This window comes from Branchiostoma lanceolatum, chromosome 12 (genome assembly GCF_035083965.1).
Source record: "Branchiostoma lanceolatum isolate klBraLanc5 chromosome 12, klBraLanc5.hap2, whole genome shotgun sequence".
Taxonomy (NCBI): Eukaryota; Metazoa; Chordata; class Leptocardii; order Amphioxiformes; family Branchiostomatidae; genus Branchiostoma; species Branchiostoma lanceolatum.
In genome coordinates, this window is record NC_089733.1 from 4,502,645 (window position 1) to 4,530,178 (window position 27,534).

At 42.8% G+C, this 27,534-nt stretch overlaps 1 long non-coding RNA gene across 3 annotated transcripts in view; it reads right to left on the minus strand.

Moving 5' to 3' along the window:
• Positions 1-566: 566 nt before the first annotated feature.
• The window catches only part of LOC136445955 (uncharacterized), a 492,269-nt gene continuing 465,301 nt past the window's right edge, over positions 567-27,534 (minus strand). Inside the window, exons 1-7 of one of the 3 annotated variants that reach the window (XR_010757467.1) lie at positions 6,489-6,703; positions 5,609-5,745; positions 3,512-5,333; positions 3,174-3,240; positions 2,735-2,895; positions 2,425-2,545; positions 567-2,118 (exon numbers count right to left, since the gene is read on the minus strand). This is a non-coding gene — a long non-coding RNA (uncharacterized lncRNA). Of the gene's footprint in view, positions 2,119-2,424; positions 2,546-2,734; positions 2,896-3,173; positions 3,241-3,511; positions 5,334-5,608; positions 5,746-6,488; positions 6,704-27,534 lie in introns of those variants that run through there. The other 2 variants (XR_010757468.1, XR_010757469.1) reach the window with 2 other exon arrangements.

The following is a 27,534-nucleotide window of genomic DNA, read 5'->3' on the forward strand; positions in this document are numbered from 1 at the left end:
AGAGAGTTCATTCTCAAGAGCTTTCCATTTGGAATGGGGCGAAAGGTCCGGGAAGGGTGGGACTATCTATTTCACATTGGGTAAGTTGACCTTCAGTTGTCTGGGTAGTGAGGGACCATCCATTTTACAAGGGTTCAAGAGCCTTTGAAAAGAGGGACCATTAATATCATTCCACCTTCAGTTAGCGGTCAGTGTAGAGAGGGGCCATCCGTTTCACATGGGAGATCATGGGATGAAGAATCTGGAAAGGGACGAATCATCCTGATTTAACATGGGGTTTAGCTTCAAGGAAAGTAAAGGGAATAAAGAATAAAGTAAAGGGACTATCCATTTCACACGGGGCAAGCGTCTCGGAAGAAAGGGAGGGACCATCCATTTGACATAGACTATATAGGCTGGAAGAGAGTAACCATGTATTCAAGGTCAGGTTGGAGAGGGAGGGAAATCCATTTCACATCAGAGGGAGAATATGGAAGAAGGGAACATCCATTTCATGCCATTTTGAGGTTGGAGAGGGAGAGAGCATCCATTTTTTTCAACATCAAATGTGAAATATAAACTACACATCTGGTTTTAAACAGTTTATTTGATAGCAATTGTTGACAAAACAGAGAAATGCAAAGTGTCAATGTACAAAAAGGCACAAATTGCACTACACCTGAAACAATTACAATCAAAATAGAGGAAGAAGACTTTTTACCTCAAAGCTAGTGTATTTTGGTTTTCCAGGACAATTAAGGTGGTCAGTCTTATACTAGAAAAGCCACACATAGCACACGAACTATAAAGGCTAGTTGAGAACAAAAGACCTTTTCCCAAGAAATAATCGATTTGAAGCATTTTACATTTAATGTCTTCAGATCTCACTCTATATGCCATAGCAGCACAGTACATAATTTGACTACCGGTGCTTACAATACTCCGCATAGACCCAAACTGTCATTAACAAGAATTTCATCTACATATTGCTGGGGGCATGACAGGAAGTTAACTTAAGTTGTGATTGTCATTTCAGTTCTAGGTTCAACCTAGAAATGTACAATCCCCTCTGTCTACCTGAAGCATTATCAGCCGAGAGAATCATGATCTCTTGACGGATGGCAAGATGTTGAGTCCATTTTGATGACACCCTGAGTTATGTTGCTGGTGAGGGGTCCGGACATCTCGAGAGCAACGACTACTCCTGCACACAGGACTGCAGCCTGTCTCTGCGGTATGCAAACCTGATATATTGTTAATTCGGTTCCTGTGGCTATGTCGATGGCCGGGATTACATTCGAAGAAACCGCAAAGTTTAGTGTTCCAGAGATCAGGGATTTCCCTGGTTCTATCAGCTCACAACTACTCAGGCTCTCCAACCACCTGCCTTCCTTCCTGGCCCTGTGCCATATCTTGGTTCGGGACTCCAAGATACGACACAAGGCAAATTATGTCCTGGTCTAGGTCCCCGGCAACCACCAACCAGTCTACATAAACAGAAAGGACAACAGATGGTAGAAGAACCCAAGCAGTCATAAGCCAACAGAACCAGGAAAGTCCCCATTCTCTGACTCATTGAACTTCACAGCCACCCCGAATGCAATCTCAGCCATAAACACAGTCACAAAGACTGAACCAACAACGTACCGGGCATGCACAACACAGAAACGGGCTGAAGCCTTGCGTGAAAAAGTAGCCACCACTCACAAAATGCACCGACCCCCTACCAGCAACGGCACTCAGGATATCAACAAAACACACATCAGGCACCCTACCATCAACCAAGAGATTGTAATCATCCCTGCCGACAATGCCTCAGGTACACAGAGGGAACCGTACGTTCAGTTAACGCTATGAATGGAACATCACAAATCATGAACTTACCACCATGTCAATTACAAGTGAGTCCCAGCCAAATTCTGCTATGATGCAAACACTTAGCAATTCCAGGTCCTCTGGCAGGGCGTACACACGAGCACTGGTCTTTCTGGGCGTCACAGCGAAGATGGCGTACTTGGCTTTGGATGACAGCCTCTCACCCAGAAGTCCCATGGCCATGAACATCGGTGTAGTTGATCTGGGCTTAAAGGCATCAATAAGATCCTGCTGAAGCTGCAGAAAGTTGTCAGCTTCTTGTAACTGCAAAAAAGTGGAAAACAATGAATTAGGATGAGGCAGACTAAAATCTTTTTGCTTTGAATATTTTGAACAAGGCAGAAAGATGCCTTATGTCTGTCAGGAGTGGAATTGGTGACAAATCAGGGAGAAGATTAGCTAATGAAATACTATAATGCCCGCTACATAAATTGTTGATTACTGGTCTCAACTGGTCAAAGTGGATGATACTGGCAAAAGTAAACTGTTCAACATTAGTGATAATGGCCTGAACTTGTCAAAAATAGTAGTCTGGGTCGGGCTGGAGTAAACTGTACAGGATCTACTCACAGGTGTTAATCCAACAGTCTCATTGTCTTGTGAATTCCTCCAGTCCCTTCAGTTTCAGCAGCAGGGCCAGGGCATGTGCTGTATGTGTCAGCTGCCTCACGCCTAAACTGTTCATCCAGTCCTAAGTTGGAAAAGAAAAATACAATGTATTAGGACATTTGAATAAAAGTTAGGAAATTTCCAAGCACATATTTCGTTTACTAGGAACTGTCCGTGATTCATAAGTAGAGAGTAAAGCGCTGAAAAATCACAGACGATTGGGTATCCTGAAGGTAGAGAGTTTAATTATCAACCTTCCTGTCTGTCTCACCTTAAGAAAAGAGCAACGGTTCTTGTAGATAAGCCGGTAGATTCGCTTGAGGTGTCCTTGGCGTCGTGATGTACTGGATGTTGTCAGATAGCATCTTCAGTGATGGTGGTGTTTGGCACAAGGCCCCTTACCCAGCCCCGAAGTAGCACGTCCGGACATTTCTGCGATATCGGCACAAGACAGACATGCATTAGTTGACAAAAAAGCCAAACCATAATATTCATATCCTACATTCAATTCACAATCAGATAAGCAAGTAATTATAAAAAAAACTTTTCTAGCAAGCATTATTCGGGTCGAGAAATTTAAAAGATTCTGTAAACAAAGGAATAAATCATTCATTGACAAAGACTTGTCCTTTAATAAAAAAAATCTGGGTTGTGTCAGCAATTTCAGAACCTGAGTCTAATCTATCTATTCACACAATACGGTACAATACCTTGCCACCTATCTGTGAAAGCCCCATATATCCATCAGCTCATTTTATTCACGTGTCTCTTCTAGTCCTAAATTGTGAAGAGAAAAAGATAGAATGCATTAGGACAATTCATATGAACGTCAGAAAGTTTGTTAGTTCTTGGTTCATTCACCTAATTTTCCATGGTACACATTAATGCGAAAACTTAAGACGCTCCAAAATCAAAGACGCTTTAAAGTACTCATTATCCTAGCTTATATAACTTAAGTATTACTACTTCATGGAAGATTATCCAGTCAAGTACAACCAAAAGGCACTGGATCACCCCACAAATCAATGTGACAGTCAGCTAACCTCACCTTTTAGAACAAACACCACATGTCATCGAAGATGGTCTCTGTGACGTCTTGGTACTGCTCTGGAAGTTGTCTTCTCCGGGTTTGTTGCAAAGCCCCCGTTGTGGTGACGGTTGATAACTGGTGATATGGTGAGAGGGAACATCAATTTCATATGCAAGTTTGAGGGTGAAAACATCCATTTTCTTTAAATCTGATGTGTAATATAAATTATACATGGTTTACTTGAAAGCAATTGTTGATAAAATGGAGGAATGCAAAGTATACAATGTTTTACAAAAAGGCACAAATCACACTAGAATTAAGTCTAAGCTTGGAAAAATGCTAAACGAAAATGCTAAGCTAAAATGCTAACTAATGCTAACTAAGCTTAAATGCGATCGATAAAAGCTAAACACGTATGTAGTAAATGTTGATGTCAATACATGGTACAGAGGTAGCATTTAATTTTTTTAGACTAATGGGGTCTTTAAGAAAGTTATTATGCATCGTAAGGCTAAGGAATCGGTCAGATAGATGTTAATATGTTTATGTAAGTGTGTGTGCGTGCGTGCATGTTAGTATGTCAATGTGTTAGTCTATGTGTGTGTGTGTTCCAACGTCAGCCTATGCCTTAATATAAGTAGCCGAAATTTTATAAGGGTCAGGCTCTACACCATGAACTGACGATATCAACATCTACTAGATTAAAAAAAGGTGCAAAAAAAAGATGAGACAAAAATGAAACTTGACCCTAGCTAACACATAGTAAGCTTAACTACATAAGATTGCTGTAAAATTGTACACCTTGCATTCCATAAAAGTTGATTATCTAAAAACGGATTACTGGGGGCATGCAGGAAGTTGATTTGATTTGTGATTGTCATTTCAGCTCTAGGTTCAACTTGAAGCATTGTCAGCCGAGAGAATCATGGTCTCTTGACGGATGGCAAGGTGTTGAGTCCATTTTGATGACACCCTGAGTTATGTTGCTGGTGAGGGTCGAGACATCTCGAGAGCAACGGCTGCCGTCCTGCACACAGGACTCCCGGCCTGTCTCTGCGGTATGCAAATCTGATATATTGTTAATTCGGTTCCTGTGGCTATGTCGATGGCCGGGATTACATTCGAAGAAACCGCAAAGTTTAGTGTTTCAGAGATCAGGGATTTCCCTGGTTCTATCAGCTCACTACTACTCAGGCTCTCCAACCACCTGCCTTTCTTCCTGGCCCTGTGCCATATCTTGGTTCGGGACTACAAGATACGACACAAGACAAATTTTGTCCTGGTCTAGGTCCCCGGCAACCACCAACCAGTCTACATAAACAGAAAGGACAACAGATGGTAGAAGAACCCAAGCAGTCATAAGCCAACAGAACCAGGAAAGCCCCCGTTCTCTGAATCATTGAACTTCACAGCAACCCCGAATACAATCTCAGCCATAAACACAGTCACAAAGACTGAACCAACAACACAACGGGCATGCACACCACAGAAACAGGCTGAAGCCCTGCGTGAAAAAGGAGCCACCAATCGCAAAATGCACCGACCCCCTACCAGCAACAATACCCCGGATGTCAACAAAATGCACATCAAACACCCTACCATCAACCAATCAAAACGATGATGATGTAAACACTTATCATAATCCAGGTCCTCTGCCAGGGCGTGCACACGACCATCGGTCTTTCTGGGCATCGCAGTTAAGATGGCGTTCTTGGTATTGGTATTGGATGACAGCCTCTCGACCAGAATTAGTCCCACCATGAACATCGGTGTAGTTGATCTGGGCTTGATGGCATCAATAAGATCATGGAGGCGGCAGATTCATGTCAGCTTCTTGTAACTGCAAGAAAGTAAAAAACAATGAATTAGGATGAGGCAGTGTATCATTGTTTTGCTTTGAATATTTTGAACAAGGCAGAAAGATGCTTTATGTCTGTCATGAGTGGAAAAGATGACAGAGCAGAGGCCATATATTGTAACTATGTCATCTACATTGGTCAAACTGTAACCTGTAAAGTTGAACTGTTCAACGTGAGTGACACTGGCCTGAACTTGATAAACTTAACTGAAAAAATTGTAGTTTTGGGTACGTTGTATAGGTTTTCATCTACTCACCGGTTTTCATCCAACAGTCTCCTTGTCTTGTGAATTCCTCACACCCCTTTAGTTTCTGCTGGAACACTGTTACACTGCAGCAGGGACAGGGTATGTGCATGTATCGGCTGCCTCACACCCAAACTGTTCATCCAGTCCTTAAGTTGGAAACGAAAAAGACAATGTATTAGGACGTTTGATTAGAAGTCAGGAAGTTTTCAAGCACACATTTCGTTAACCGGAATTTCTCCGTGCGATTCATTATAAAATATAAAGAAAAAGCCAATTCGTAGATTCAAATAACAGTTACACATGTGGAGTGGCAAAGTTACCAAGACAAGCCGTAAATAAACCCCGCCTGGGCATTGTTATGCAAATCAAGACAATGGTCTAGACATAAACGTTAATACAAGCCAGGGGTCTTCACCTTTGACACTGCACATTCCTCCTCGAATCTACGACTGGGCTTATTCACAATCAGGTAAGCAAGTAAAAGACAAAGACTTTTCCAATATGCTTTGTTTGATTAGAAGGCAGTAAGGTTTCTAGCGCACATTTCGTTTACCGGGAAATGTCTGTGCGGTTCATTGTAAAGTAAAACGAATAAGCCCATTCGTAGATTCGAATACGCATGTGCAGCGTCGAATAAGAAGGCCCGGAGACGTAAACAAAACTAGTCTAGACGTCTGGGCAGTGTTATGCAAATAGAGACAATGGTCTAGGCAGTAATACAAGCCAGGGCCTTCACGTTTACACTGCACATGCATCCTCGAATATACGAATGGGCTTCACAATCAAATAAGCAAGGAAAAGACAAAGACTTTTCCAGTATGCGTTGTCCAGGTCCCAAAAGTACAACAATCTGTAACTCTAAGCTTGCCAACACATAGGAAAGAATCACCTTTTATAGAACCGTATGTCCTCGGCTGGCTGAGATTTTCTCGGCGACTTGATAATGCTCTGGAATTTGTCTTCTTTTCGGGTTTGTCACGAAGCTCCCGGTGTTGCGGTGACGGTAAATCCCAGCTAGATGCCGTGTACAAACATGTCGGTTCACGGTGTTGACGGCAGCAGAAGCCCAAGGTCTTCCCCTGGTGATCAGACAAGCTGTAGGTGACGCACTGACCTCCAGCCTGGCCACGTGAAGCCTTTCTGCACACGGACCGTGGAAAAATACTGATCTGTGATTCGTCCCGGAGAAATGTGGCTTGTCATTAGTCACAAGAATGTACTTTTTCCATTGGTTGATATGATTGATCTCATTACAGAGTCTGACCCTCATTGGCTACCTATTGTGATGATATCAATTCAAGTAACGTGACCAACAAACGCATAGCGATTGAGAACGGTACTGCAACGATCTGTCCGAAAAGGCCTGCGCACCTGTGTTTCTATAACGAAGGACCGCATCGCGAACTCGAATTCACGTGAACACTCCATTTTCCTCTTACCGCGAATTTAAATGCATTTAGTACCGTGTATTGCTAACAGAAAACATATCTAACTAGAGTTCCACGACCTCATACCTTCGCCAAATGATTTTAACCTTTATGACTGACGTATTAGGAGTGTCTCTCATTAATTATAAATCATACTAGTTGATCGTCTTCACCCAAATAACAGACGTTGTCCAAAGTATAAGCTTAAAAAAGAAGGTTATGCTAACATCATCAATTATGCAAGTGAGGTCCTTATCAGCATAATTTGATTCAACTATGTACACCTTCACATAACTTCCAAATGCCACAACTATGAAATTGCCATCATTTACCTGTATGGAATTAACGTAGATACTCATTGAGTATGCAAATTAGGCCTACATTGCATATTTTCTATCTTTTAACATCCCTCTCTCCCTCAGTTACAAATGTCACATATTTGAATAGTCATGTCATGGTACACAGCAGCTTTTTGAATTGTATCATTAATTATGCAAATGAGAATCATACAAAGTATCACGTCAGCTATCTACATACCAAAAGTCATGACCATCCATCAAGCCCATCGTGAGTTATAGAATTTTCTCTTTAATTATGCAAATAAGGTCCTCCTTTGCATAGTTGATATCTATTGATATTTCTCTCTTCCTCAGATACATATGCCACATTTTGAGAGTCCTACCATGGAATTTGGCGGCTGTGTAAACTTCCTCATTAATTATGCAAATTAGATAATGATTTGCATAATTGATATCTAATCATGTACATCATCACTCAAGCTATCTACTTACCTAAATTCATGACCATCCATCAAGCCCTTCTTGAGTTATTCCCTTTCAAAGTCTGAACCAAAACCTGCTCCTGCAGTTCCAAAAAAACTATACTACTTACTTTCTGTACAAAGAGCTATCTACCACTCAAAAATCAGTTCCATAGCTTGTCCAGAACACGAGATATCAAAACAGGAACTTCCGCTGCAGTACAGTAACAAGCCGCTAGGGGAACCAACATCTAATCATTTCCTAGTCTCATCAAGACCTACCCACCTACCAAATATCAAGACAATCCATGCATCCTCGAGTTATTCTGCTTCTTTACATACATACACACATACAAACGCTACCCTCTGTATAACCTTCCCGGCGAAGGTAATTAGAGTATACAATAGTCTTTGAGTGCTAATTACTACTAGTAGGCTTATATCTATTACCTACTGTCGCATGATCACATCGGCAGAATGCGCGGGAATTAGCTGACACAGGGTCGATTACCTCAGGACTGTTACTCTCCAAGCAGAGGTTGGTAGGGAGGACTGTCACCTTTTTATCATATGCCCCGTGGTTTGTCCGCTCTTACTCTCCAAGCAGAGGTTAGTGGGGAAGATTATGATAAAAAGGTCACAATCTTCCCCACCAACGTCTGCTTGGAGAGTAAGGACTGTATCGTCACTTCAGAGCTTCACACAGTTGAAGTCGGACACCCTCGCATCTTCTCTGCAACACACCACCAGCAATAACCAGCAACAGACTTTGTATAAACTTGGTCTCCATGCTGTGATCAGCTTTTTACTCCTTGTTAGGCCATGTTGATTTGATTATATGGATGACATCATCTGGAAATCTCAAAACTGATGCGAGCGTGCGATAAAAAAAGTTTGGCCCAAAAATGTTGACTTCATTTTGAAATCTGAGTGATCAGGAAGTGACTTAACATTATAAGAGCTTGGTATACCGAAAAATAGACAATTCATTTTTCTTAACGTTCTTTGACATCTTCTTCTTTGTCTGGAATTGACGTTGGCATTCTGTATGTTCTTTATATGAATGTGTTCAAAATTCAAACATGACCATTCTCTGGCAACCAGCAATGGGGCGCCGTGAGTTCGAGCGCGTAAAAAAAACCTCCTATGTTTGGGCGACTCCCGTTATATCTTTCAAATACATAAATAGTCCCACCCTCATGTCTAGTACTGTCTAGTCTTTAGATGGCACCTATTTATGCTTAATCCATTGTCCTATCAAGATGTTTCTGACTGGTTGTCATTACATCAACATGGTGTCTTAGAGATAATACTTGATCAGGTTTGCTGTATAAACCACATATGTAGCCACAGTGCTGTGTCCTCACTGTGTCACACCGTATTTGCCGAAAAACGCAAATGCTTAACTCTAGTGTTAAAGAGATTTTCTGCTATAGCAGCTTTATGTTCATGGATCAAGAGCGTCGCCTGGCAATTCTGAATAGAACTGCATTTATCTATAGCTACCGCCAATGGTATTTTAAAGGAGTCCTATACTCCTGAGGGGGGAGCTATTTTCCAAAGGATAATAATTTCAGGAAGTAAAAATGAATACTTATTACAGTATACGACAAAGTACCCACTGGTCCCGTGCGCATAAAAAACATTGAGTATTCTACTGAATTCTCCAGGTGATCCTCTATTTTCTAATTACTTAAATTAAACAAAGAATGTCAGGGGGGTAAGAAAAATTGTCTTGTTATGTGTTCCTTTATATCTTATTAGTAACTGGTCTTCTTATTGTGTTTTCAAAACCCCCTTCATTCATGCCCAAAATATTGTTTGAATACATGGGTAGGGTCTGCACGGGTTTAGTGGGTTACATATTATTTTACAAAACACACCTTGTGTAATTCACCACAAGCGGAATTCTGCAAAAGTCGGCTGGTTATGTATTCATTGATACATAATCTAGTGGAAAATAATATTCCCGCCTAGAGTTTAGGACTCCTTTAATGTCATCGGTCAAATGCGATCTCACAGCTCTGGTCGGGATGGAGGCTCATTCCCCCCTGACATTCTTTGTTTAAACCAATAAGGTAATAAGGGATCTACCGTGTAGTTTTCACTATTTAGGTCCCCTGGTCACACAACGGGAGTCCGTCTGTCGTTCGTATAGTTTTTGTGTATTTCTAAAAAGCTGAACGTCCACAGCAAAGTACCGTTCAACAGGACGACACCTTACTGCGAACCCTTGCAGTTTTTGCTAACTTTGCTAGATGACGCTTTTGATCGATGAAAAAGGAGGTGCTACAGCAATAGCAATATTTCACACTTGATGAACCACTGTCATCGATGACGTTCCAATACACGCACTATCATTACTTTCTCGCTCTATTTGAAGCGTTGTGATCAGTCTGCAAATCGTCGATATATCATACGTGTATTTTTTGTTTTGTAAGCATAGACTATTTCAAATAATGGTCTTCTCTACCAAAATTACATGTACATGATTATATTGTATTTGTAAAAGTCATTTCTTTTGGCAGAATACCATGTTTTTACTTCATCATAGATTATGCTTATGAATTGTTTCTTTTCATAATCTATACATAGTGATGTACACCTTAACTTACTTACACATGTATGTGATTTCAACCATTAACCACAAAGGAATTATGGCACTTTCGAATTAACCATGCAAAATAGGTCCTCATTTGCATAAGTGGTATCTGAAGATGTTCCTCCTCTAAGCTGTCCCGTGTACTGACGGTGCCACATACATTTTAACTCAGTTCCTTGTACTGGCAATGCAACATACATTTGAGCTGAGACCGGTGGATACATGTACTTTTGATAATAGTGTAACGTACATGGCAGCTGTCCATGGTGCTGATTAGGGACCGGGGTGAGTACCAGTACAAAAGCAGTAACGTAAATGCAGAATTGTTCGCGGTGGTTTTATGTTCGCGGGTTTCGCGGCGACCGTTTCACCGCGAAATTAAAACCGACGCGAACATTTATGTCTAATACTGTACCAGTATGTGACTATAGCGCTGCCGCAAACTCAAAACCACCGCGAACACTCCATTTCGCCTTAGCGCGAAATAAAAAAAAGACACGCAAACTTAAATGCATTTACAGTATTGCTGGACCGGTCCGGAAAAACAGCGGACCAGTTTTGTCCGATTAGGAAAGTGAACAGTGGCGCTAAATAGCGGGTCAAAATATACGACAAGTAGTCGATCACACACATGTCATGCACAAAAAAATAAAGCACTAAAAATGTGGTTTCTCCGAGTGTATGTTTAGTAGAAAACCGACATGAGAAAAAAAAGTCTGACGATGTTGTTTTCCCGCGGGTGAATTGTCGCTAAGGTGGCAAGACACGCACCCACCAAGTGTAATTATGTTCCAATATATGATTAGAAACTAATAGAGAGGTGCAAAAGACAAGGCAATCTAACCTGTACAGAATTGTCTTGATTTAGGAGGTGTTCTTTTTATCTTCGCCGAGTACTATAGAACTCGGGGAAGATTATGTTATTGGTTGACCCAGCTGTAGCCTGGTCCCAGTCTCTAGGGTCGGCTTAGTGATGTTTTACCGGGCCAGTCAGTTTCTGATGGCCTTTCTACCTCTGGCTGCCATCCTACTTCCGCTACACCTTACATCCGCTGCCATCCTACTTTTCCGCCGCCCCTAGAGACTGGCAGGGTGTCAATATGGGCCTGATTCCAGGCGCATGAGATTGATGCGCCCAATGGGAACAGGGCAGACTGATCTAATTATTCCACTGAGCTCTGATTGGCGCGCCAGGTTGGCGCGCGTTTTCAGCTGTTCGGTCCCTCTGCTCATTACCATATCTAACATGGCCGCCATCTAAGACGAGCGACGCACGCGCGCACCACAAGGCTGCAGAAAACATTGTTTCTAAGGCTCTCTTGTTGCTAAACTAGCTTAAAATCTGAGCTATACTGGGTCCCCAATGCCCCTCTGATCTCATGGCTGTCACTCTGGAAATTAGCGTGAAAGGACAGCTGTTTACAGTCATCGTCAACATGTCGCTATCAGAACAACAATACCCGTGAGATTTTCGGGCGGCCGAGCAAGATCTTGATTATCACGATATTTCAGTCTGTATGGATTGGAGAATTGGGAACAACAACCTTTGGTATTTACTTGTGCTTCTAAACAAGGTATAGATTGATCCCTGGTGAACACAAAAGAGCACATTGCTACTGAGTACATGATGCAACCAAGGAGGTTTAATCAACTGACATGTTCCGCTAGCCAATTATCCTACACAAAACAGATCCTGATTCGCCGCTGTGGGCAGCGCCCATGTCCAATCGCGCTGTCAGGCCGCGGAACACCCGGGGCTTCCAGGGCCATAAATCGAGAGGAATTAGTACAGCTTCCAGCCATACCGTCGGTGCCGAACTAATTAATCCAAGGCCGTAAACAACACCCCGAGCGGCCTAAGCTGTCTGGGCGGGTGAGGGTCACTCACAGTGCCGTAGAGATATCGGGGAGGCACCGAGGGTATGGATTCCAGGCTAACCCAGCTGTTGTGTGTGTCTGTATGTATGTCAAGAGCATAACTCAAGAAACCTTTGATGAATCTTTATGATTTTTAGTAGGTGTATAGTGGTTGCACAAAGGAAGGTCAAGTTCGAAAATGGTTCGCCTTACCTTTTTCAACAGTACTGCAGCGGACCTTTAACTTTTGTGTGTTTTTTTTTAAATTCTTTTTACTTTTTATTCGTTTTTCCATCCAACAACATAAACAACACAGTCAGTAGTTCAGTAACATAAATAAGTGTCATATACAAATTGACGTCAGTAATAACTTGTCATATAGAAACAGTGTCATATAAAACAAAACTTTCTCCGTCCAGTAACAAGTGTCATATACAAAAGAAAACTTTATCCATTCAATAACATAATTTCAACCAAAACATAGATAATAGTGTCATTTGAAAAACTGAAACACAACTGAAAATAACTTATTGTAAACATAAAGTCCCCCATTTCACCCTGTGCTTTTCCAGCTTTCCCCTTCTTGCTGCAATCAAATATTCTGCTTGTTGAAAAAAGTTAACATATTTGGTAAAGGAATTTAAACTTAAATGACCAGCCTTTCTCCTTTTGTATACATAGGTTTTGGCTAACAGGATTATAACATTACATATAACAGGGACCCCCCGAGATAAATCTCAAAATATGATATTAAATGCATTTAAGTTTAAAAGTTGACCTGTTTTCTTATAAAACCAAGATTTAATGTCATCCTAAAATTTTATCAACTGCGGGCAATCCCAGAAGACATGAATGTATGTTTCTTCCTCTAGATGACAGAAGGAGCATAAAGGGTTGTCTACTAGTTTCCAAATATATAATAGTCGATTAGTAGGCAAAAATTTATGGAGAAGTCTATGTTGAAAATATCTAGTCACAGGGTCTATAGTACTATATATCAAAGAAGTATACACTATTTTCCATGGTATAGGGGAATCAAAGAGGTACAGCCATGCCATTTGTACATTGTGTGGACAATTAATTAGCTTTTCAGATAAGAGAAAAAAACTCATACATATCCCTATTGATCTTAATTCTAGTCAACCATTTACTGTTATGTTGTTCTGGTCTACATACATAGTTACAGACGTTTCCTACTAGTTTGAATTTCCAGCTTGGACGGAGATGTACACACTGAAGTGCAAATCATGCGAAGTTATTGTGTTTGTGTGTGTGTGCGCGTGTGTGTATGTTTGTGTCACCGTGTTTGTATGTATGTGTTACCGGACGCTTAAAATCAGCATAACTGAAGAACGTGTGGATGGATTGAAATGATATTTGGTATGTGGGTAGGTGCTGGGAGGAGAAAGGTCAAGGTCGATTTTGGGCCCCCTGGTATGTGTCACTGGAACTGCAATGGCGTGTTTGTAAATATTTTCACTGAAAGGGGTTGGTGATCCTCGACACATAACAGAATCTGTGCCCCGAGTACAGGTGCTAAAAAGGCGAGTCCGCATTCCTGTTCCTCTTTTGGTGTCTCATGACCTTTGTTGTCCTTTCAGCTCTTGAGTCCACCCACTGTGCGACTTCTTCGTCAGTTACGCTGTGCAGAATTCCATGGATTGAAATCCTGATTTCAGTTTTCTTCAATCCGGTCTTCTGGAAGTCTTAAATTCCGTAAGACTTTGTGCCAACCACCACTCGCCCGACACTGATTGCTTTAACCTTAGCGTCTAGGCACCCACTTGCGTTTTTGGCTCAAAAACTGAGCGCCTAGGATTTCTTCGGGTTTAATAGCGTCAGTCAACTCGTTACGAACTGTGCTGTACAGTGCTTCAACTATATCAAATTTTGACATCTTTAGCGTACCAACTGCGTCGATTTTGACCCAAAGGTTTATGTCTTGGAACCTTGAAATGTCGCCACATGATGTGTGTTGCATGCGGGGGTAACCCTAGCAGGGTTATGTTGAACTTCTGACAAAGGCGATGTGTATCTGGCATGACATTCTTTTCAATGTATTGTTTGAATAGTTAACCGCTCATGTAACCATTCTTTGCACAGCCGTACGCAGCTCCTGGGTAGCCTGAACCAGGGCTTGGTAGTAATGACTCCCTAAGCTGCGATCCTTCGAAGATGAACATTGGTGGTATAGCACCTCCAATAACGATTCCGCCTGCTACTTATGTCACGTGCTGGGAATGCCCAGAAGTCTGTGAGCTCACTTTCTCTGTACCTTTGGACGCATATACCTTCTCGTTGTGAGGGTCAAATGTCATGGATGACTCATCCATGTTGAACACGCGATCAGGCCGTTCTTCTAGACCGAGCTTCTTCAGTTATTCCTTGTACAGGGAAAAGAAGTTCTTTACCGCCGCTGGTGTCGCATATTTTGCTCATGCAAGACTGAGAGGAACAGTTTTCCTCAACGTGATATCCGGGTTTCTTTTTTCGAAATTAAGCCATATCTTTTTGAACGGCAATCCCCCGAAGCGGGCTTTTCTGCCCAACCCTTTCAGTAAAGCAACCAGTGCCATGCCAGCAAATCGTCTTGTGAGGCCCATGCCCATATCGGCCATGGACTTAATATACTCAACAAAATCTTTCTCTTCCTCTTCTGTCAGCGCACTTGTAGGCCCAGGTACCCTAGCTTCGTTTTTCCTCTGATCCGATCCCTTAAACTTTGCTTTTGGACATGATATATTCTAGAAGCTTGCCCCAGACTTAATTCTTTCTTCCTTTCAGCATGGTACGCTCCTGCCATGTCATTTTCTGACCACTGCCTCCTTTTCTCCTTGGCCATCCTGTAATGGACAACAAAATACGGATACAAAACTCGAACCTGAACATGTACATTAAGGAGACTTAGGACTTGTGATTGAGGACGTATAGGGACTTTGCCCTCCAAAGCAATACTACTCTGTTTTAGTCACACGATGCTGAATTTCAACGAAGCACTTCTTATCAATTTCAGTCATATAATGCTGAGTAACGTTAGATAATTACACAGAGTGATAGACCACCACTACAACACATCATCACATACTGGTGGAAATGTCATTTATTCAGAAATAATTTTCTTTCTTTCTTTTTCTGTATGAGTAAAACACCGACCTATTACCAGCAGGGTTTTGACATATATTCATATCACCTTGAAGGGTGATAACAGCAGAGGTGTAATGAGAGCAGCCATGATATTCGTCAAAAGTAAAGCCAACGATGTCATAAGGTGAGTCTCTACTACTTCCAGATACATCATGGTATCATGTTACACTGTTGCCCAACCAAAAAAGCCCCTTTACACAACAAGGCGCCGCTTCATGGCGCGCGCTTACCTGTAAACCCACCGAGTTGCCCGCCGCCGAGTTCGTGTGACGCAGTTAGAAACAAGAGTCTTAGGACCCAAAATCTCCATGAAACTTTGTTCTTTATTAAACCAGTTCCCACCCATTCTATATCGCTCAATGGTATGACCCACACCTGTCGTGACCCACTTTCGCAATAAATAGCTACTACAAGTAACAGATGTTCCACAGTATGCAATGGATAACACTGCAGATATAGATTTTCCTAATTACTTATGCAAATTAAGTTCAATTTGCATAATTTGCAATTCATTGTATACATCTCTGTCTAAGCTACCTGCATAGTAAATAACATGAAAATCTGTCGCTCCTTTCGTCAGTTATTCTCCTTAAAGGATTTTGACAAATACGCCATTGCAGTTCCAGTGACACATACCAGGGGGTCCATAATCGACCTTGACCTTTCTCCTCCCAGCACATATAGACCAAATATCATTACAATCCATCCACACGTTCTATAGTTATGCTGACTTTAAGCATCTGGCGACACACATGCAAACGATTTTCCTCCTTACTCATGCAAATTCGGTCCTCATTTGCATAATTTGCACTTAATACGTGTATACATCTCTGTCCAACCTATCTGTGTTCCAAATAACATGACAATCTGTCGATCCTTTCTTCAAGTTCTCCTTAGAAGATTTTTACAAATACGCCATTGCAGTTCCAGTGACACATACCAGGGGGCCCAAAATCGACTTTGACCTTCCTCCTCCTAACACCTACCCACATACCAAATATCATTACAATCCATGTATATGTTCTCCAGTTATGCTGACTTTAAGCATCCGGTGACACAAACATACACAGAAACACCAAGCGCACGCAAGACAGTATCTCCATGAAAAAGCCTTTTTCTGGACATAATAAAATCAAAATGGCGGCCAAGATTTCAGCGGTCAGCGAGGGGCTTCCTCAGGTTATACCATATGTTTTAAAGGTTTTAATGAATCCCATACTTGATATTGCCGTGGATGATTGAGATATAAAAAACAATGTTTCATGTGCACCACTGCGACAAACCATGGTTGACACCTGAAATCAAGGCACTGATTCACCAACGACAACAGGCCTTGAACTTGAACTTTGAACTTTATTGAATCACCACCTTGCAGGCATTTAGCCTGAATTCTGTTGGTGTTTACAAACTTCGTTATCAACAATATCTAAAATGTTATCCAATTCTGAAAACATACTTAAAATTCATATATAACAATTTTGCTTAAAATTACAAATTACAGACATTAACTATACAATAATTGCACGATGAGTTAGGCAGACGTCATACGAAAGTTGATGCATATGGGATATAGTGCGTTAATTGTGATTCAACATGGCAAGGGCCCTGGGGATAAACGATTGCGAATGTCTGTTGGACCGGCTCAATGGCAGCTTAAAACGGGGAGCCCGACGCAGCTGGTACTGACACTCAGTGGCCGGCTGCAGGAACTGATGGCAAGGATGGGTGGGGTCAGCCACCACCCTTCTGAGTTCTCGTGTTGTCGCCTCTCGTCTCCGGGACTCCAAGGTAGGTAGCTGTTCGTAGGGTATAGAGATGATCCTACAACAGGCCCTCTGGACTTTCTCCAGCTCTTCAGCCAGACCGCGGGGGAGACCTCCCCACACCGGTGAGCCGTACTCCAGTACTGGGCGGATGAATGCCTTGTAGATGTCGAGAAGTACGTCTGCTGGTAGCCCGGCTCGTTTCGACAGTCGCAGGTAGTGAAGCCGAGGGCGGACCTTGGACAATATGTAGTCAATGTGTGGGCCCCACGACAGGTATTCACTGACTATCACACCGAGGAGTTTGAATTTCCTCACTCGCTCGACCCTCTCCCCGTTCAGAGTAAGCGGAGGGGGGTTCACTGCCTCCTTGCGACAACTAATGACCATGTCTTTGGTCTTTTTAACGTTAGCTGCCATGCTGTAGGATTTTGCCCAAGAGTCAACTTCGTTAATGGCAAGTTGCATCTGGCCTGGTAGTGATCCCATGAGCAGTTCTGTGTTTGTCAGATCATCTGCATACTTAACTGGGGCTACACTGATCGGGATGCCTTTGTCAAGACTGTTCATAGCCAGGACAAACAGAGATGGCGAGATGATCCCACCCTGAGGTGTTCCGGCGAGTACTGGGCGTGGCGAGGAGACACGCGAACCCCACCTGACACGCTGTACACGGTCACTCAGGTAACTGCGCAAGCAACACCACAAGTCCCGTCTCACCCCCATTATTGCCAAGCTATGCAAAAGACTGCCGTGGTCAATTGTATCAAACGCCCGGCTGAAGTCGATGAATGACACATGTACATCCATTTTCGGCTTATTGTTGAGCGCGTCGTGCCAGGTCTGCGTAATGTGGTTGAGGGCTGACACAGTTGATCTCCCCGGCCTGAACCCGTGTTGGGAGCCATGGATCAGGTGGTCAGTGTCTCTCTGTAACAGCACACGGACAAACGATTCCAGTACTTTACCTAGACAGCTAGTAAGGGAAATCCTCCTGTATTCTTCAGGGCCCTTGGGTTTAGATGTCTTCGGTACTGGAACGACCAACTCCGACTTCCATTGTTCAGGGAATATGCCCTGTTGTAGACAGGAGTTGTAGATGTTACATAGCACAGGAGCAAGTTCCTCATGGAAAGTAGTCAGAATCCATATCGGAATGTGGTCGTCTCCGGTAGCTTTGCGTGGGTTGAGCTTTCTGAGTTGGAGTTTAACCTGTCCTATACTCAGCTCTGGCAATGATCCAGTGGAAAGCTGGTCCGAGACGTCTGCAGTGCTCGGTATGTCAGGCCTTCCTCTCAAGTAACCGCATCACTTGGAAGTACCTTAGAAACAAGATTCAACGCATGATCAAGGAATCTAAAAAGGCTCACTTCAACACCAAAGTTAGATCGCTTAAGAAGGAGGATGCCGCCCAATGGCATAAAGAGATTAAATCCATGGCTAACATGACCCGAGCTGAGCCAGATATCCACATAGATGGCATTGATCCCAGCAACAAACTTGGTATAGCAAATGAAATCAATAAAACACTTGCTTCCGTGATCCAGTCTCTCCCACCCATCGACTTGTCTTTGCTACCTTCTTACTTACCTTCCCGTCCAGCACCGTCAGTAGAACCCTGGGAAGTCTACGGGAAACTTCAGAGGGTCAGAACACGCAAAGCAGCTGGCCCTGATGGAATACCGGGTAAACTCATTAAACTATTTGCCTACGAACTGAGCTCCCCCTAGCGGATATTCTCAACTCCTCCCTCCAACATTGCTTAGTGCCTGAGGAGTGGAAATGTGCTACTGTGGTCCCGATCCCCAAGTCCAAGCCCCCCTCGGTGAATGAACTGCGGCCAATCTCTCTGACGTCTCTGTTAGGAAAGGTTGCCGAAAGTTTTGTTACCCAGTGGACCCTGTCGGACATTCTCCCACAAATTGACACCCAGCAGTTCGGCTGCCTAAAGGGCCGGTCCACTACACACTGTCTACTCGACCTGACAAACGAGATCTTCAAGGCCACCGACAAGCCAGGTACATTGTGTTCACTTGTTGCCACTGACTACAGTAAGGCATTTGATCGCGTTTGCCACAATGTCGCCATCTGCCGATTGATTGATCTCGGTCTACGGCCTTCCCTGACGAGGTGGATCACTAACTTTCTGACAAACAGGCGCCAGTTGGTCCGGTACCATGGGGTTCTTTCTAACAACGTCACTGTTACATGCGGCCTGCCTCAGGGCACACTGCTTGGCCCATTAATCTTCATTGCGTATATCAATGGTGCTGCTCGTAATGCTGCCTCGAAGCAATGGAAGTTCGTAGATGATTTGAATTTACTAGAAGTCTGACACCCTATCTCAGCACCTTCTAATATACAACATGACCTGACTGATCTGGAAAACTGGTCATACGACAGCCACATGAAGCTCCATCCTGGCAAATGTAAAGTTCTTCATATATACTTCAGTAAGGTCCCGTACCCAACACCTTCCCTGAAAATTAACAACATCGAACTACAACAGGTGAAAGTGATGAAGATCTTGGGAGTATTCCTACAGCACGACCTGCGATGGAATTCCCACGTCGACGCCATATGCAGCAAATCAAGCCAGCGCCTGTTCCTACTCCGTAAACTGAAACACTTCCACATCCCCACTGGAGATCTCGTCACAGTCTACGTCACATATGTTCGCCCAGTTCTTGAGTGTGCCGCTACTATCTGGCACTCAGGATTAACCACCACACTGAGCAACAGAATCGAGAAGGTCCAACGCCGTGCTGTACGGATCATTATGGGCGCGGACTACACGTCTTACACTGATGCCTGTGTTCACTTGGGTCTTCCCTCCCTCCAGACACGTCGTCTTCAACTGGTCACGAACTTTGCGAACACTCTTAGTCAATCTGTACATTTCCAACACCTTTTGCCATCCACCAGAGGTCACATTAGTAGGCGCCAAACTAGATCGTCGCATAAACTTAACAATCCTCGTTGCAATACAAACCGATATCGCAACAGTGCCGTACCATTCATTGTTCGCTTGCTTAATACGTATATGTAATGTCTATCTCTAAGATCTTTGTATATTGTCTTAAAGAATTAATGGTTTTAATAATTAATGTGTGTTTGTATCATGGATTTCGTATTCAATTGTGTAATGATGTGGATGAATTTTAATGTGAATGCTACGGCAACAATTCAGTCCGTTGACTGCTACTGTTGAGCATTATTCTACCTTCTGAAATAAACCATTCATACAAAAAAATGTCAGCCACTTAAAAAAAATCAATTTGGGTTCGTACGATTTAGAACAAAAGAACGAAGTAGGCAGCATAGAACTGCATATGAAATACGTTAAGCGTAATACCTGGGGGAACTTACTGCTAAGGCGTTTAGGAGTTAATTCTCTTTAACGCTGGATACAAACTTATTTGAAAATAGTGCAAAATGAAGAGACATTACTAAGACTCATAATTGTGTGGTTCTTTATTCTTCATGAAATGAAATTTGTGCATAATGCGCCTCGACATGTGGACATTACCCGAACTGGACGTAAACTGATTCTGCACGTAAATAGGTCATGTTACGTTACAGGCTCTTTATTGGTAACACAGTCATATTAGCAAGTCATTTTCTTCTTTTTTTGTCGCTATATCATCATCCTTTTCCTTTTTTCTTTATAGCTTCCTAGCCTCAACCTGTTTTTTTGTTTTTGTTTTGTTTTGTTTTGGAGGGATACAGTATATCTAATTTGCCTCTTCATGGTCCCTGTTAATGTATACATCTACAACACGCCTAGAGTTGCCGGCGGAAAAATGTACAAGGTGCGGATAACCCAATACTTCACATTCAGGTTTTGTCAGCAATGTGGAACACACAGACGTCCATCAGACCAGTTCGGGAAGAGTCGACCTTTGTGTGTAGATGAGAAGCCAGGCTGCATGAAGTGTCATATAGCGCCCCGGTGATACCGCCGCTTACGAAGTGCAGAAATCTTCTTTGGTTTATAGTCTTCAAGTTTTTTTTTGTCCTTATGTTACCTTAAAACGCTGCAAACGGCTTCGCAGGAAGATCTCATAAGATTCCTCAGTTGGTAAGACGCAGCTGGCAAAAGAGTGATCCTCAAGAAAAAATGACGCGAAGAGAATCCGATTACAAAAAGATGCGAATGCCCAACAAGATTAGCTTGACTCGTATATTGGAAAACTTAGGTCAATTCTCAATTCGGAAGGAAGATCAGGAGAATAGGATGCATTGATAAAACGTGGGTAACCCAGCGTCAAGTCTTGTGGTAAAAGCCTACTTGAAGGTAATCACTCAAGAATTGTCAGCGAAACAAGCACTCCGACAAGCAGTCCCGATATTTCTTTCCATGGTGAGTATGTATATAGCAGGCAGGTTGCAGTGTGAGAGGTCCCCTATAGCGGCTTTTATTATTGCCCAAAATCAGGCGTATTTCAAGACCCTCTTCTTTCGGGTGACAGGTAATAGGTGGGAGATCTTTTCAACGTTAAAACAGACGAGGAATTGTGACTTTCATCGGGCGGGGGGGGGGGGGGGGGCTGTAGTTTAACCATGGGCTCTTAAGTGATTGTTTTCAATGGCTTAACCACGCATGTATGTTGCATTGGAAAGTCCATCTAAAGGTCCGTCCCTGAATGTCCTCTCCTCCTGGACCAGATGGTCATCGCACATCGGGACCACATCGCACATCGGGACCGACAGCCGGTCGACGAAAGGGTTGCATGGGGCCAGTGTCTAATGTTTACCTGCCTCATTGTCCCTTCAGAGCACTATCATCAGTATCAGACACCTTCCAGGCGACCCTTCGCTGGATCCCAATGGAGCCGGCGGTGCAAGGCAGACCCTTCACAGATCTTCACAGGACCGTCAGCCCTGCCCCCTCCACAAACCTCGCCTGCAAGCATCAACCGGCCGCGGCCTTTCTCCAGGTGCTAAAAGGGGACCTGTTACGTTTTCTTACCTTTACGTTTGATACACTATATATACACTTCGTACTAAAACTTAACAATGTTACTCTTTCTCTACTTTCAGGTGACCGCCTTGCTAGACTGTACGTTTGTTACTCGTCCCTCCTCGACTCTGCCGGCACGTAACAAGTGCGAAACAGCTAACTCTACTGCTATGACTACGGGAGAGTCCCGTGACACCATTTCCAGTTCCTTTGAAGAATGAATAACTCGACAGTGAGCCGGAGTCAACACATCAAAACACAAAAAATTCTAGAAACAAGTGGTATGCAAACATTGTTATTTTAGTTTATATTTTCACGTTATGAATTTCAACTTTGATTTTATTATTCTTTTGTATAACAATTGAACAGTTGAACAGTTTTTGGGGAGAGCGTTGCAAAAGCTTTTTCATTTGATTGTTATGGGTTGAAGATTTCTTTAAACTTTTTCGTTCGAATTTTTTTTTCGTTGCCTCGCGCCAGTCGGTAGGCCAGTGAAGTCCCAATCATGCCCGTAGCCAGGATTTTTTTTCGGGGGGGGGGGGGTTCTTCGGTACTATCAGAGAGACCAGCGAGCGCCGCAGGCGCGAGCTTTGTAGGGGGGGGCGGTGGTCTGCTCCCCTAGAAAATTTTAGAAAATAAACCTTCTGAAATGGCATTTCCTGTGTTTTGAAGAAAATTTTGAAAAATCTGAGATAAAGTAAGCAGTTTTTTTTGTGGGGGGGGGGGATTCCAGCCTCGCTGGTGATTCAAATAAGTCCGCCTTTGAAAGATATTGGACATTAAAAAGCGGACCTTCGAGCGTGTTAAATTTGTAAAATTCAACCGGCTGAAACTGCATTTCCTGTGTTTTTGAGAGGATTTCAGAGGAAAAATCAGAGACAAAGTGAGCAATTTTTCTACTGGTACTCAGCACAGCTACATGTACCAAAACGTCTGCATGTGAGTCGATGCCGGGGAGCCTATGAATATGTTCAAATGTCATAAATAGTTTCGAAAAAACCCTCTCGTTAAAATTAGAATGAAAGAAAATTTGTGTTGCATATGTCCCAAATGTCAGCGTTTCGATTCTTTTAGGAAGTAAACGGGTGAAAAAAATCTGGAGCCTAAATCCAAAATGTTCATTATCATTATTCAAACGGAATAAGAGAGACATAGACAAAGTGGCGCTGCACTCAAGTTATACAACTTATTTTGCCAGCGCCACTTAATATAGATACAAACTTCGTTCTGAGTTGAATATACTTGGGACATTCAACTATGAAATGGAAGATGGTTTCGGATTGGTACCCAGAATTACAAGATGAAGACGAAACTAAATCTCATTTGTAAAGACAATGGTTAAGGCTGTAGGTACCAATGCGAAACCGAGCAAGAAGAGCGCAGGTGTATCGGGAGCCGGAAGAAAAATGGGATGGGCGAATATATATAGGGGGTACTGATTTGATAAGATGATTACGAAACAAAGGGTACCTTAAACTGCGAACGTTAATGTCTAATTCATTCCAATGATTTACACAATATGGTACCAAAGAATTCATGGTTCTATTGGTAGAATGTCTTGAGATTAAATTTCTTTCTTAAAATGTATGATGTAGAATTTCTAATTTCAGAGGGCATCAAGTCAACTAGATAGGTGTAAGGCCAAGTACGATTTTGCAACATAACAGTGAACGGCGAATATGTCGTCTGCTGGAGAGCGTTTCCCATCCCAGTTCCTGACATACAGTTGAATAGGACCAGCCTTTAATTGCGCCTGACACAATGAGGGAGCAATCGTATTGAAGTATTTCTAAGAGGATAGGTTGGTCGGCCGTGCAGTCGTGCCAAACTACATCTGCATAATCAAGACTTGCACGAATAAATGACTTGTAGATTGTGTCTAACACATGACGGGGAGTTTGACCTTAAGGCCTCCGAATACATTAATTCACACCCTCAACCCCCCATTTTAAAACGGAAAATCTAAACCATACAACTGATTTTAAATGGGCCCAAAAAGTTACTATTAAGTCTTGATTTTTTAGGTTTAAATATGGCCCGAAAAATGCATTTTCTAAATACTTCGAATGAAGAATACTTTGAAGATCGGGAAAAGTCCCCATGTTTACCCTTCAAGCAGGACATTCTCCCTCCATTTTGTGTCGGGGGGGGGGGGGGGGCGTCTTGAGCATGACTGACGGCAGATGCCGCCACTGTTATAAGACTGCATGTTCAAGACAGCCTCTGTCGGCACACAGAGCAGATGATACAGCAAAGCAGCCCTGGTAACATCGACAAAAAATCTTGAGGGCCATTTTCAACGGTCTGAATAAATTCATAAGCACTTCTGATGTTTTTGTTTAATGTAATGTAATAGCTACAACGAAAACTATGAATTTTCGTATCTCAACTCTGCGCACAGTTTCCTTCATATGACATCATAAATATTCAGATGCAATAGAAAAGGGTAAACCCACCTGAACCAGTTATATCAGGAAGTCTTTACACTCAAAGTCAACTTTCCAAGAATGAAGATTTGTCGCCTTTATCAGTTTGCTGCAAGACATGGCAATATTTTCGGACCAGAAAAAAAGGCCCTGGCACAAGCAAACGTGATATCACACAGATTAAAAAACGATTAGAATTTAAGAACGCATTCTGATTTCAGTAACACCTAAGGTTGTGATGTAAGCTCCTTACAGCTTGCTCTGGAACTACAGCGACGTTATTGTTAAAAGATTCAAAGAGGACAACTGAAGAAATGAACGTTGACGACGGATTTTCACTGGATATTTGAACAGCCCGCGTTCAGTCATGGCGTCACGTAATGGTTATCGCGAGTCAAACAAGTGTCAATATTCTGAAGGAGACAACACTGGCTACATAAAATGTTGCAAGCGAACTTGAGCAACTATCACCTTTATGACACCATGTTCATGTAATGACAATCAGTAAGACACATCGTGATAGGACAAAGAATTAAGCATAGATGGGTACCATCTGTGCAGACTAGACCATGATAGACATAGGACTAATGTTGCCATGTATGTATCTGAAACATAGAACCATTCAGAAAGCCCTGACTTGAATTAGTCTGAAGGCAGTAGTAGTCGGCAAACTCAAGCCAACCGTACACACTCACGTCGTATCTTCAAAAAAGACACTGAAGCCGCATGTTCTCGTTTAGAACTTTATTCAAGCCCACATCCAGACAAGTTTCGCCTTGTGTGTGGCTTCTTCGATGGTCAAAGGCTCAAATGAGCAAGTACAATGTGTCCTGTCTTATACATAGGCTAGGTGCAAAGTGCACTAAGCGGCTTAACCAATCAAAGTTCAGAAAAATTGAAACAGTCTGAGTTAGAGGAACTATTTTGCCAAATTCTGAGCTACCCTTTACCAAACCGATTTTTGTCGGTTCAATCACAGACCTCCACATGCCACAGTGGCTTTTTTTACTGAGAAAATCAGTCTTGGAGCACCTGCACTCCAAACTTAGAGCTGTTCCTGAGCTAGGGGACATGAATTTTGACCTGACTCACACAAGCAGTAGAGGAGCCAGACACATCACAAGCTTAAGCATTTACCAGGAATACCAGCTACTAGCTAGAGCAAGTGATAGCCTGATATAAGCATGCACGTATATTTGCTTCACAGTGTTGTACTAAATGTATTTATTTTTATTCATTTTTACCGTTGCTATCACAAAGAAAGTTGTTAAAAGATCAAATTGTCAACATCAAAATGTAGCGTCCTTACACTCACCTGCAGGGCCCAAAACCCCACCGGATGTGTCTGTACCCCCACCTGTAGCGTCCGTAACCCCCGCCTTCAGCGTCTGTACCCCAGCCATCAGCGTTCGTACCCCCGCCTGTAGCGCCCGTACCCCCCGCCTTCAGTGTCCGTAGACCCACATTTAGCGTACGTTCTCAACCTGTAGCGTCCGTTCCCAACCTGTAGCGTCCGTACCCTCATCTGTAGCATCCGTACCGAAACCTGTAGCTTCTGTTCCCCACCCGTAGCGTCCGTATTCCCGACTGAAGCATCCACCTTTGGACCCACCTTTAGCGTCTATCAAATACCCCCATTGTATACCCCCCCCCATTGTATACCCCCCATTGTATACCCCCCATTGTAGCATCCCTACTCCCACCTGAAGCGTCCGTAACCCACCTTTACGACAAGCGTTTGATGATACAGTTATTTGAGGAGAGTAATCTGTTTAAGAAATAACAACATATCCTCCTTCGCTTCATTCAAATGTGTCTCTCGAGTAATATTCAAACATTGCAATTGCGCTGCACCGCCATGGCAAATTCACAATAATTCGGAAACAATTATTGTAAACAACACGGCATCTAGAAAGTACACCGGAGCTAACAGAATTCCAGATTTGAGCACCAAACAATTGGCCGCAATACTAGTCTCCAAGCGGAGGTAAGATCCGGGGTATTTTCGACGTATTTTCGCGGTATTTTAGACTTCTTTTCCGTTTTTAGTTTGGGAGAGGAGGGAGACCCAACTTTCTCTAAAAACTGAAAAGACGTATAAAATACCGCGAAAATACGTCGAAAATACCCCGGATCTTACCTCTGCTTGGAGAGTACATAGTCTGGTTTAGGACACCCAGGGGGCGCAAAGTAAAAAGAAAATCGTGTGCGTCGGACTTCTCAGGCATATATCATTGGTACAGGCAAACTACATACAAACATATTGCACTGGTTGACTATTGTACTCTTTTATATACGTTACGCGTACTATTAACATGAGAACAATCCCGTGGGTTTTTCCCAGCCAACATTCCGAGCACAGTATATGACATATGAGGCACAGGTTGCACATTTTTCCAGCCTGCTTTTCAGGTGACGTACTTCCCTGTCCTTGTAGCCGGCTAACAACACACAGTGATTTTAGCTTCAAGGTATTCACGCCACTTACCCAACCCTTACTACCGATTTCAATTGTGACAAGCGTAGCTTTGTAGCTGCTATGGATGTGAATTTCATTCAACAAATCCTCATATTTTGCCCCTTCCCTGTACTCTGCATTACGGGCATCATCTTCGAAAGGGATAGTAAGTTCTACAAGAGTCAGCTTTTGTCGGGACCGGATCTTGTATACTAATGTCTGGAATAAGCGACGTGGGTAGTCCTATATCGTTTTCAAGGCCGACCTCTTCTCACATAATGTCATTCCTTCCAATTTACATGTAAGCCTGTGGGGCGAAAAAACTAATAAATGAGACCTTACACTCAGATTATCCATGTACACGTTGAACAAATGCGGGGAAAGGATAATCTCCAAGCAGAGCTATAGGTTGCGAAGACCGTATCAAACTGAGAAGAAGTACGTTTTGCAGTTGGATACGGGTCTTTGTAATCCATTGGGCCTGCTTGGAGGCTAAAGGAAGGAGACTGTCCTGTCGCACTCCGTTCGTAACGGA